This window comes from Eschrichtius robustus, chromosome 2, assembly GCF_028021215.1.
Source record: "Eschrichtius robustus isolate mEscRob2 chromosome 2, mEscRob2.pri, whole genome shotgun sequence".
NCBI classification, from domain to species: Eukaryota; Metazoa; Chordata; class Mammalia; order Artiodactyla; family Eschrichtiidae; genus Eschrichtius; species Eschrichtius robustus.
In genome coordinates this window covers 119,059,965-119,069,193 of record NC_090825.1, presented here as the reverse complement: position 1 = coordinate 119,069,193, position 9,229 = coordinate 119,059,965, and the positions used below count along the sequence as shown (strand labels likewise).

At 45.7% G+C, this 9,229-nt stretch overlaps 1 non-coding gene across 1 annotated transcript; it reads left to right on the top strand.

Annotated features, from left to right (window-relative positions):
* The first annotated feature begins 2,620 nt into the window (after positions 1-2,620).
* LOC137760407 (U6 spliceosomal RNA) lies at positions 2,621-2,727 on the top strand. Its single transcript, XR_011073351.1, has one exon. It is a non-coding gene; the product is annotated as a U6 spliceosomal RNA (small nuclear RNA).
* The last annotated feature ends 6,502 nt before the right edge of the window (positions 2,728-9,229 follow it).

The following is a 9,229-nucleotide window of genomic DNA, read 5'->3' as shown; positions in this document are numbered from 1 at the left end:
GACTGTTTGGAGCCCCCCATACGGAGAACCTCAAACGGCCCCTTCAGTTTCCCACAAACAAGCTTCAGAAACGGAAACTGGCCCTGGCTCCCTAGGGCAGAAACTGAGAGCTCAACTCTGAAACACTTCCTTTGCTTGGTAACAATGCACGGAGGAATTTCCACAAATCCCCTTAGCTGTCATGACTTCCGCTCCTCAACTTGGGAAAAGACAGCCTGGGACATTCCAGCCCCCACCCCTACCCTGGTTGATCTGTTTGGCTCCTAGACGGGGCTTGGAGAACGACATATATTCCCCTTCCCTATTTTCCAGCCTGGAGACGAGAAACATCCAAGTCTGACCAGGCTGTGGGAAGAGGCCTGGCCAGCCCAGCGGCATCACCAAGAGGTTGTTATCTGGCTTCGGAGAAAGTGGAAGTTTAAAGGGAGGGATTGGGAGGACCCAGGCCGTAGAGCCAACCAGCCTGTGTCTGTCTGGGCTCCACCACTTCCTAGCTGTGTCACGCTGGGCGATTACTCAAGCTCCTGTCTCACTAGGTGGTCATGGGGGGTGCCCCATGATGTAGCTTTATAAAGCATTCAGCACAGCTGGCACATGGCAGGAATTTGATAAATGTGATCTGTGGCAGCCAACCCAAAGGTCTGCTACATTGAGACTCCCCTGCCTCACAATGGCAGAAATTCTGTGCCCCCCGGTCCCTGTGAGTGTCCCCCAATCCCATGTGCACAGACTGCAGTCACCACGTGGGGTCCACTCAGCTTTTCTGCTCCAGCTCACAAAACCCGTTGGGACTCAGCTCGGTGCTCTGTGGTGGCCTAGATGGGTGAGATGGGGAGGTGGGGTGGGAGGGAGATGCAAGAGGGAGGGGATATGGGGAAATATGCATATGTATAGCTGATTCACTTCGTTGTACAGCAGAAACTAACACAACATTGTAAAGCAACTATACCCCAATTTAAAAAAAAAAAAAAACAACCCTTGGGAAAAATGCCCCAAATCCATGTGGATATCCATGTCTGCAGCGCTTCCCACAGGTGCTTCTGGAGCTTGCCACCCATCTGAGGGCCCAGGTGGAGTGCTGGGTTCTGCGCAGAGGCCGGGAGATCCCTGCCAAGCTCCGGACCTCACTCGACCACCAGGTCACCAGAGCAGCTGTGCTCATGTCCAGAACTGCACAGAGTCTCTGGTCTAACCTCAGCGCCTAGTTTCCAAAGTATGCTGGGAGGAATCATCTACCTTAGAGGAGCCTCAGTTTCTTCATCTGGAAAATAGGAGGGGGATGTGGACTGAATCGTGTTCCCCCAAAATTCATATATCAAAGTCCTAAACCCCCAAGGTATTTGGAGATAGGACTTATAAGGAGGTACTAAAGGTTAAATGAGTAGGGTGGGGCCCTACTCCAGTAGCATTAGTATCCTTCTAAGAAGAAGAGACATCAGAGCTTGCTCTCTCTCTCTGTGTACAGAGAAGAGACCATGTGAGGACATAGCAAGAAGGCAGCTATCTGCAAGCCAGAAAAAGAGGTCTCAACAGAAAACAACCCTGCTGACACCTCGATCTTGGACTTCCAGCCTCCAGAACTGGGAGAAAATAAAGTTCTGTTGTTTAAGCCACCAAGCCTGTGGTATTTGTTTATGGCAGCCTGAGCAGACTGATACAAAAGTGGTGAATAGAATCAGTGCTCTGTGGACTAAGGGGTACATTGGAGGTGCCGCAGAGGCTGGGAGACATGGGAGGCAGGGCAGACGGAGGCTGGGGAGATGGGGCTCCAGATCCTTCATACCTCACTCCATTGGAACCAGCACCTATTTTAGCTGTTTTTTTTAGTTCAGGTTTAAACGCCTTTTTATCTTTTAAAAAAAGAACATTTCTTGATGAACAGTTTTTTGAAACCCCAGGACAGAAGGATTTCTGAAAGCCCATGCTTGCTATCCTAATAGTATCTATTACCTGCACTGAAGCATTATGAAGTCTCAGGACTCAAGGACCTGACCAGCTTGAAGGGTCCGTGGCTTGGGAGCCATTTTGGTGGCCAACACTGACAGTGCCTTTACCATGTATCCCAGCTGCCTTCCATGGTTTACATTTATTAACCCGTTCAATCCTCCCCAACACCCTATGAGGAATGCTGATCATCACCATTTTACGAATGGGAAAACTGTGGTTCAGATAGGTTAAGCCACTTGCTCAGGGCCACACAGAGTGATCTGTTTGATTCCAAAGCCCATGACTATCCTCACTATCTTAGAAGAAAGGAGAAGTCACAGGGCAGTCATTTGGTCAGCAAGTATCACCCCAATCTCACTGCAGCTGAGACCTGCCATACAGAGTGAGGAATCTGCCCCTAAAATCTCAGGACCTAAGTCAATGGGCTGTTTCCTAATTCTCCTCAGAATCCTATGTGCCTCACAAACCGGCATTCAGCTATGCTGCTCCAACTAATTTTTGCATTTGCTGCTGCATATTTGGATTTGGGCCTCTGAAACACTGAGGTGAATTTATGTAAAATGGGCAAATGATCATTTTGAATTTTGTAAGTGTTACTTAATGTTTTCTTACTGGACCTGCAGAACTAACAATGTCTCATTAAAGATTCCAGACATTCAAGAAAGGATGAGTAGTGCTCGCTTCAGCAGCACATATACTAAAATTGGAACGACGCAGAGAAGATTAGCATGGCCCCTGCGCAAGGATGACACGCAAATTCGTGAAGCGTTCCATAATTTTTGTATTATTGAATATGGAAGAGAAAATCAAGCTTAGTAGTTGAAAATTATTTTCAGACCTTTAGATGGCCATAATGCAGCAAATGTCTGTCATTTTTATTGTTTATACGTGCCTTCAAAATTTTATTTACAACTTCCTTAATTATCTTTATGCCCATTATTTGATTCATTTTTTTGATTCATTTTTAAACTTAAGAATATTTTATATTTGTTGATTTGACTTTGTCCTGACAAATTATGTGTATATTATATTTATATATATTTATGTAATAGCATATAATACAATAGAAAACATGTGTATATATTTACATACAAAAAACCAGAAAGGATGAGTAGAATAAAACTGTCATTATTTGCAGATAAACGATTGGCTACATAGAAACCCCCAAATGATATACAAATACAGTGTCTGAACTCATAAGGGAGGTGTGCAAGATTGCTGGATACAAAAAGCATTTGCATTTAACTATATACTAGCAAGAATCAGTTAGAAAATGTAATTTTCTTAAAAAGATACCCATTTCTAAAGATTACCCAAAAAAATTAAAGTACGTAGGAATAAATCTAGAAAAGATATGTAAACCTTTGTGGAAAATGATCAAACTTTAAATGTCATTCAAAAAGATCTAAAGAGATGGAGAGAAAGACAATGTTCTTAGATAAGAAAATTTTAAATCATAATTCTGTTAATTCTAGCCAAACTCATCTATACCTTTAATGCAATGTCTATAAAAGCATCTCAACAGTTATTTTCAAAGGACTTGAAAAGCTATTTCAAAAATGTATGTGGGGACTTCCCTGGTGGCACAGTGGTTAAGACTCTGCCTGCCAATGCAGGGGACCGGGGTTCAAGCCCTGGTCCAGGAAGATCCCACATGCCGCAGAGCAACTAAGTCAGTGCGCCACAACTACTGAGCCTGCGCTCTAGAGCCCACGAGCCACAACTACTGAAGCCCAAGCGCCTAGAGCCCGTGCTCCGCAACAAGAGAAGCCACTGCAATGAGAAGGCTGTGCACTGCAATGAAGAGTAGCCCCTGCTCACCACGACTAGAGAAAAGCCCGCGTGCAGCAACGAAGACCCAAAGCAGCCAAAAATAAATTAAAAAAAAAAAAAATGCATGTGGTAGAGCAACTGTCCAAGACAGCTAAGACACTTCTGAAAAAGAGTTAGTAGGAGCATGGGGTGCAGTGGCGGCGGTAGCTACCCAACCAGATACTATGACTTACTGTTAAAGCTGGAGTAATGAAGACAGTGTTCATTGGAACAAGGACAGAAGATGGACCAATGGAACACAATAGAGGACCTCGAACAATATTCATGTATATGCGGAAGTTTGATTTATGACCAAGAGGACATTTCAGATAGTGATTAAAGCCTGGACTCTTTGCGAAATGGTGTCGAGACAATTGGTGAATTAAATGGAAATAGGTGAAATTGCATCCCTGTCTCACACCATGTATCAAAAAAAAAAAAAAAAAAAAAGGCCCATCCATTCTGGGACTTAAATATGAAATACAAAACTGTAAAATTTTGGGACTTCCTTGGTGGCGCAGTGTATAGGACTCCGTGCTCCCAATGCAGGGGGCCCGGGTTCGATCCCTGGTCAGGGCACTAGAACCCACATGCATGCCACAACTAAGAGTTCACATGCCACAACTAAGGAGCCCACCTGCCGCAACTAAGGCCCAGCGCAACCAAAAAAAAAAAAAAGTGTAAAATCTTTATAAGGTGACTAAAGAAATATTTTATATGCTCAAGGATAGGGAGGATTTTGTAATCAAGAAGAAAAAGCCTAAATGATAAAGGAAACAACTGATAAATTCAACTACATTTTTAAAAGAGTGCAAAAAGACAACTTGCTGGGGAAAGATATTTGGGACATATTTCACTAACAGAGGATTAATATAGAGAATATATAAAGTACCCTCATAAATCAAAAAGAAAAAGCAAAAATAAATTATAAACATGAGCAAAAGCCTTAAGGAAGCATTTCACAGAAGAGGAAACACAAACGGCCCATCGACATGTGAAAAGATGCTCAATCTCATTAGTCATCAGAGAAATGCACACTGAAAACCTTGATGAGATACCCTTTCACACTTAGTCTTAGCACACGTACTCCTTCACACCTACCAGATTGACTAATTAGAAAGTCGCTCAGCCCAGGGCTTGGAGACGATGTGAAGCAATGGGAACTGCCATTCACCACTGATGGCAACATAACTTGGTACAACCACTTTGAAAAAAGCTAGACCTTTTCTAATAAAGATTAACATGCACACTTTCTACCACCCAGTAATTCTGCTCCTGTGCTATGTACCCTAGACAAACTCCTGCCCAAGGGTTCCAGGTGACATGCACAGAGGTTCATTGCAGGGTTTTTTAGTAGAGCCAGGACCTGAGGGAGGAAGAGAGGCCCCTGCGGCACAGAAGGTAAGGTGCCATTCACCCCAAGGGTTGTGTAGGTCGTTGCCTCTAATATCACACCCTTGGTGTCTGCAGTGGGTTGAATGGTAGCCCCCCAAAAGGGGGCCTGAAACCTATGAATGTGACCATATTTGGAAAAAGGTCTTTGAAGATGTAATGAAGATAAGGATCTAGGATGAGATCATTCTGGATTATCTGGGTGGGCCCTAAACTTAATGACAAGTGTCCTTATAAAAGACACAGAGAGGAGAGACACAGAGGGAAGAGGGACAGTCAAGTGAAGATGGCAGAGATTGGAGTGATGCTGCCAGAAGCCATAAACCAAGCAACACTTGGAGCCACCAGAGGCTAGAAGAGGCAAAGGCTCTCTCCTTTAAAGGGAGTGTGGCCCTGCCGACATCATGATAACAGATTCCTGGCCTCCAGAACTGTGAGAGAATACATTTTGGTTGTTTCAAGCCACTCCATGTGTGGTCATTTGTTATGGCAGCCAAGGAAACTAATATAGGGTCTCTCTGCCTCACTGTAGCCCCAGCTCTGTTGCTCAGAAGAGTAAAAAAAGGAAACCATCCTACTGTCCAACAACAGTAGAATACAGGAATAAATTCTGGTGTTATCTCACAAGGGAACATTACAGCCCAATGAATGAACTGCAGCTACATGGGTCAATTTGAAAGAACCTCCAAAAAAAAATGTTGAGTGAAAGAAGTCAGGGAAAACTACAAATATATGCTTCCATTTATATAAATTTCAAAAATAGGCAAAAGGAAACAATGTATTGTTTAGGTTTTCATGCACAGGTAGTAAAGCTATAGAAAATAGCAAGTGACTGACTAACACAAAATAGTGATTACGATTATTTCCAGGAGGGAAGAGGCACTCACAGCTTGCAAAGTTGTGGGATTTCAGCTGGATGCTGGGGGACTTCCCTGGCGGTCCAGTGGTTAAGACTCGGCACTTCCACTGCAGGGGGCGTGGGTTTGATCCCTGGTCCTGCATACCACGTGGTGTGGCCAAAAAAAAAAAAAAGCTGGACGCTGGGTACAACGGTATTTCTTATTTCTCTCTACACTGTACGTGTACTTTTTATAGACTTTTTGATACCTTTGATATTATTTATAACAAAAATGAATTAACAAAGAAACTATAGGCTTATGGAAATTAATCTTGTCGGTATGCTGAGTGTCTCTCCTCAGATGAAAGATGCCACAGGACAAGGGCTAGTTAGATCGTAAGTCATTCAGTCCATCACCTGACACATAGGCACCAAGCTCCAAGAAGGGCTGATATTGTGCTAAGCTCTGACCTCCAAAATGAGGGCACAGATTTGCAGGGAAAAGTCTTGGGAGCTTGGAGAAGAGAGAGAAAACACACTGGCTTATTTGCAAAATTAATTTGCAAATTGAAATGCGTGGGTTTTTTTAACATCTTTATTGGAGTATAATTGCTTTACAGTGGTGTGTTAGTTTCTGCTTTATAACAAAGTGAATCAGCTATACATATACATATATCCCCATATCTCTTCCGTCTTGCATCTCCCTCCCTCCTACCCTCCCTATCCCACCCCTCTAGGTGGTCACAAAGCACCGAGCTGATCTCCCTGTGCTATGTGGCTGCTTCTCATTAGCTATTGGTTTTACATTTGGTAGTGTATATATGTCCATGCCACTCTCTCACTTTGTCCCAGCTTACCCTTCCCTCTCCCCGTGTCCTCAAGTCCATTCTCTAGTAGGTCTGTGTCTTTATTTCCGTCCTGCCCCTAGGTTCTTCATGACCTTTTTTTTTTTCTTTTAGATTCCATATATATGTGTTAGCATACGGTATTTGTTTTTCTCTTTCTGACTTACTTCACTCTGTATGACAGACTCTAGGTCCATCCACCTCACTTCAAATAACTCAATTTCGTTTCTTGCAAATTGAAATGTGTTTAAGGGTCACGACTTACAACATTTTCTGTTACCCCAAAGCCTGAAAGCTTTCAGAGTTTGATAAAGGGATAAATCTACTGACTGGATAAATTCCATCCAGTTAAAAATGGAAGAATGAACACATGCACTTAACACCCCAAAGCTCACTAAAATAAGATGAAAGGGGCTTCCCTGGTGGCGCAGTGGTTGAGAATTTGCCTGCTAATGCAGGGGACACGGGTTCGAGCCCTGGTCTGGGAAGATCCCACATGCCACGGAGCAACTAGGCCCGTGAGCCACAACTACTGAGCCTGCGCGTCTGGAGCCTGTGCTCCGCAACAAGAGAGGCCACGATAGTGAGAGGCCTGCGCACCGCGATGAAGAGTGGCCCCCACTTGCCGCAACTAGAGGAAGCCCTCGCACAGAAACGAAGACCCAACGCAGCCAAAAATAAATAAATAAATAAAATATTAAAAAAAAAAAAAAAAAAAAAAAGATGAAGGGTTTTTTTTGTTTGTTTTTTTTTAAGAAAGACATAAACCCAGAAGGACAACATGAATAGGAGAAGAAGAGACAGCAGAAAAAAAAAAGCAAACCAAAACGAACAAAAACCCAGCAACAATAAGAAAAAGAAAGCTGGAAAGCAGATGGATGAGTGGTTTCCAGTTTAGCAGTCCCCGCAAAGCTGACTCCTAAGCTGGAGCCAGGCAGGCTGAGTTGCCATATGATTTGCACGCAGATCCCTGCAGAGGACTCAGGGTTGACAGCCCAAGTATCCCTAGAAGTGGGGGCAAAGGTGGAGCCTATGAGCTGGAGAATGCGCTCAAACGCTGTTTAAGCGGAAGCCAGACTCCTTCCGTCCCCGCTCGGTGCAGTCCCAGGTCTGCCTCTCCCTGAGGCTGGTGGACCCCAGGAGGTTTATTCTCTGAAGAGGGATACACAGAGGGTCTCTTTCCTGGGGCCAGCAGCTCAGTAGACAACAGTGGGATTAAGTGAATGTCTGCCTACGGTGGCAGAGACACCCCAGCCCTCTGCCTCCATCGGTTCCCCAGAAGGTTGGCAGCCAGGGGAGCTAAGGATGGTGATTGGTACCCTGAAGAGCTCAGTGCTTGCCAGCCCTCATCACTGTGTCATCAGTATGTCTCTCTCCCCTGGTTCCACAGCAGCGTGGTGGGACTGGAACCCAGACACCCAACCAAGCCTTCCAAGCCCATGTTCTTTCACCTTTTTCTGCTGGCTCCCCCAACTCAGACAGATACTCCCCGCTGACCTCCACCCACAGCCCACTGTCCCCAACTCCAATATATTTGTAGAAAGAACTAGCTGGCATTCCGTCAGACACATCGAGGGCCTGGCCACCCTTCCCTGCCTTTGGTAAGCTCAGCCCTCACATTCCCACACCCACGCTACCCTGGTCCGCAGTGGATTCCCCAGGATTTTCAGGAGGTTTTCTGGAAATCCGGAGGAGAGCTGAAGAGTCCCCAAGGGTCCTGGGCCCTGGAGTGAGAGATGATAACGGAGGGCAGAATCTGGCCCTCGAGGGCCGTGCTTGAGGGCTTCCTGGTCAGACTCACAGGCTGTGGGTGAATGGGTGCCCTCTTCCCCAAGCGAGGGAGGGGTTAAACAAGTGCTTCGAGACCATCACGTGCAGGGAAAGAGGAGAAGCAGCAGCTTCTGTGCCTTCCAGACCTGCAGTGAAAACCCCAGTCTCCCCGCTCCTGCCACCCCATTGCTGCCAACACTGGCAGAGGTGAAGGGTACATCACGTCTGTCTAAGAGCCTTCTGAGAAGGGTGGCAATGAAGCTGTTTCCACACAAAAGGCAGCAGCTTCTAGACCATCGGGAGGACAGGGATCAAGAGTTCAGACGATTCGCAGCCCTGCCCAGGATGGGAAGCGCTCAGGCACAGCTGGCCTGTCTCCAAGGGCTGGCACTCTTTGGCTCCATCTCTCATTCACGGATCCGCCTGACTGGTCTGCTCCAGAGCGGAGACCCCATAACAAGTCAGGAAAAAGAGCAGAAATACTCGCAAGGAACCCAAGAGGAATTCTGAAAGGATCCTCCACACCCACTCCCTCCCTGCTCCAACCCCAACTGTCATCAGCTCAAGCCACAAAGCCTTCCGTCCCTGGGGAGCCCCCAGCGCCATTCCTGCCTGCGGGTACCAC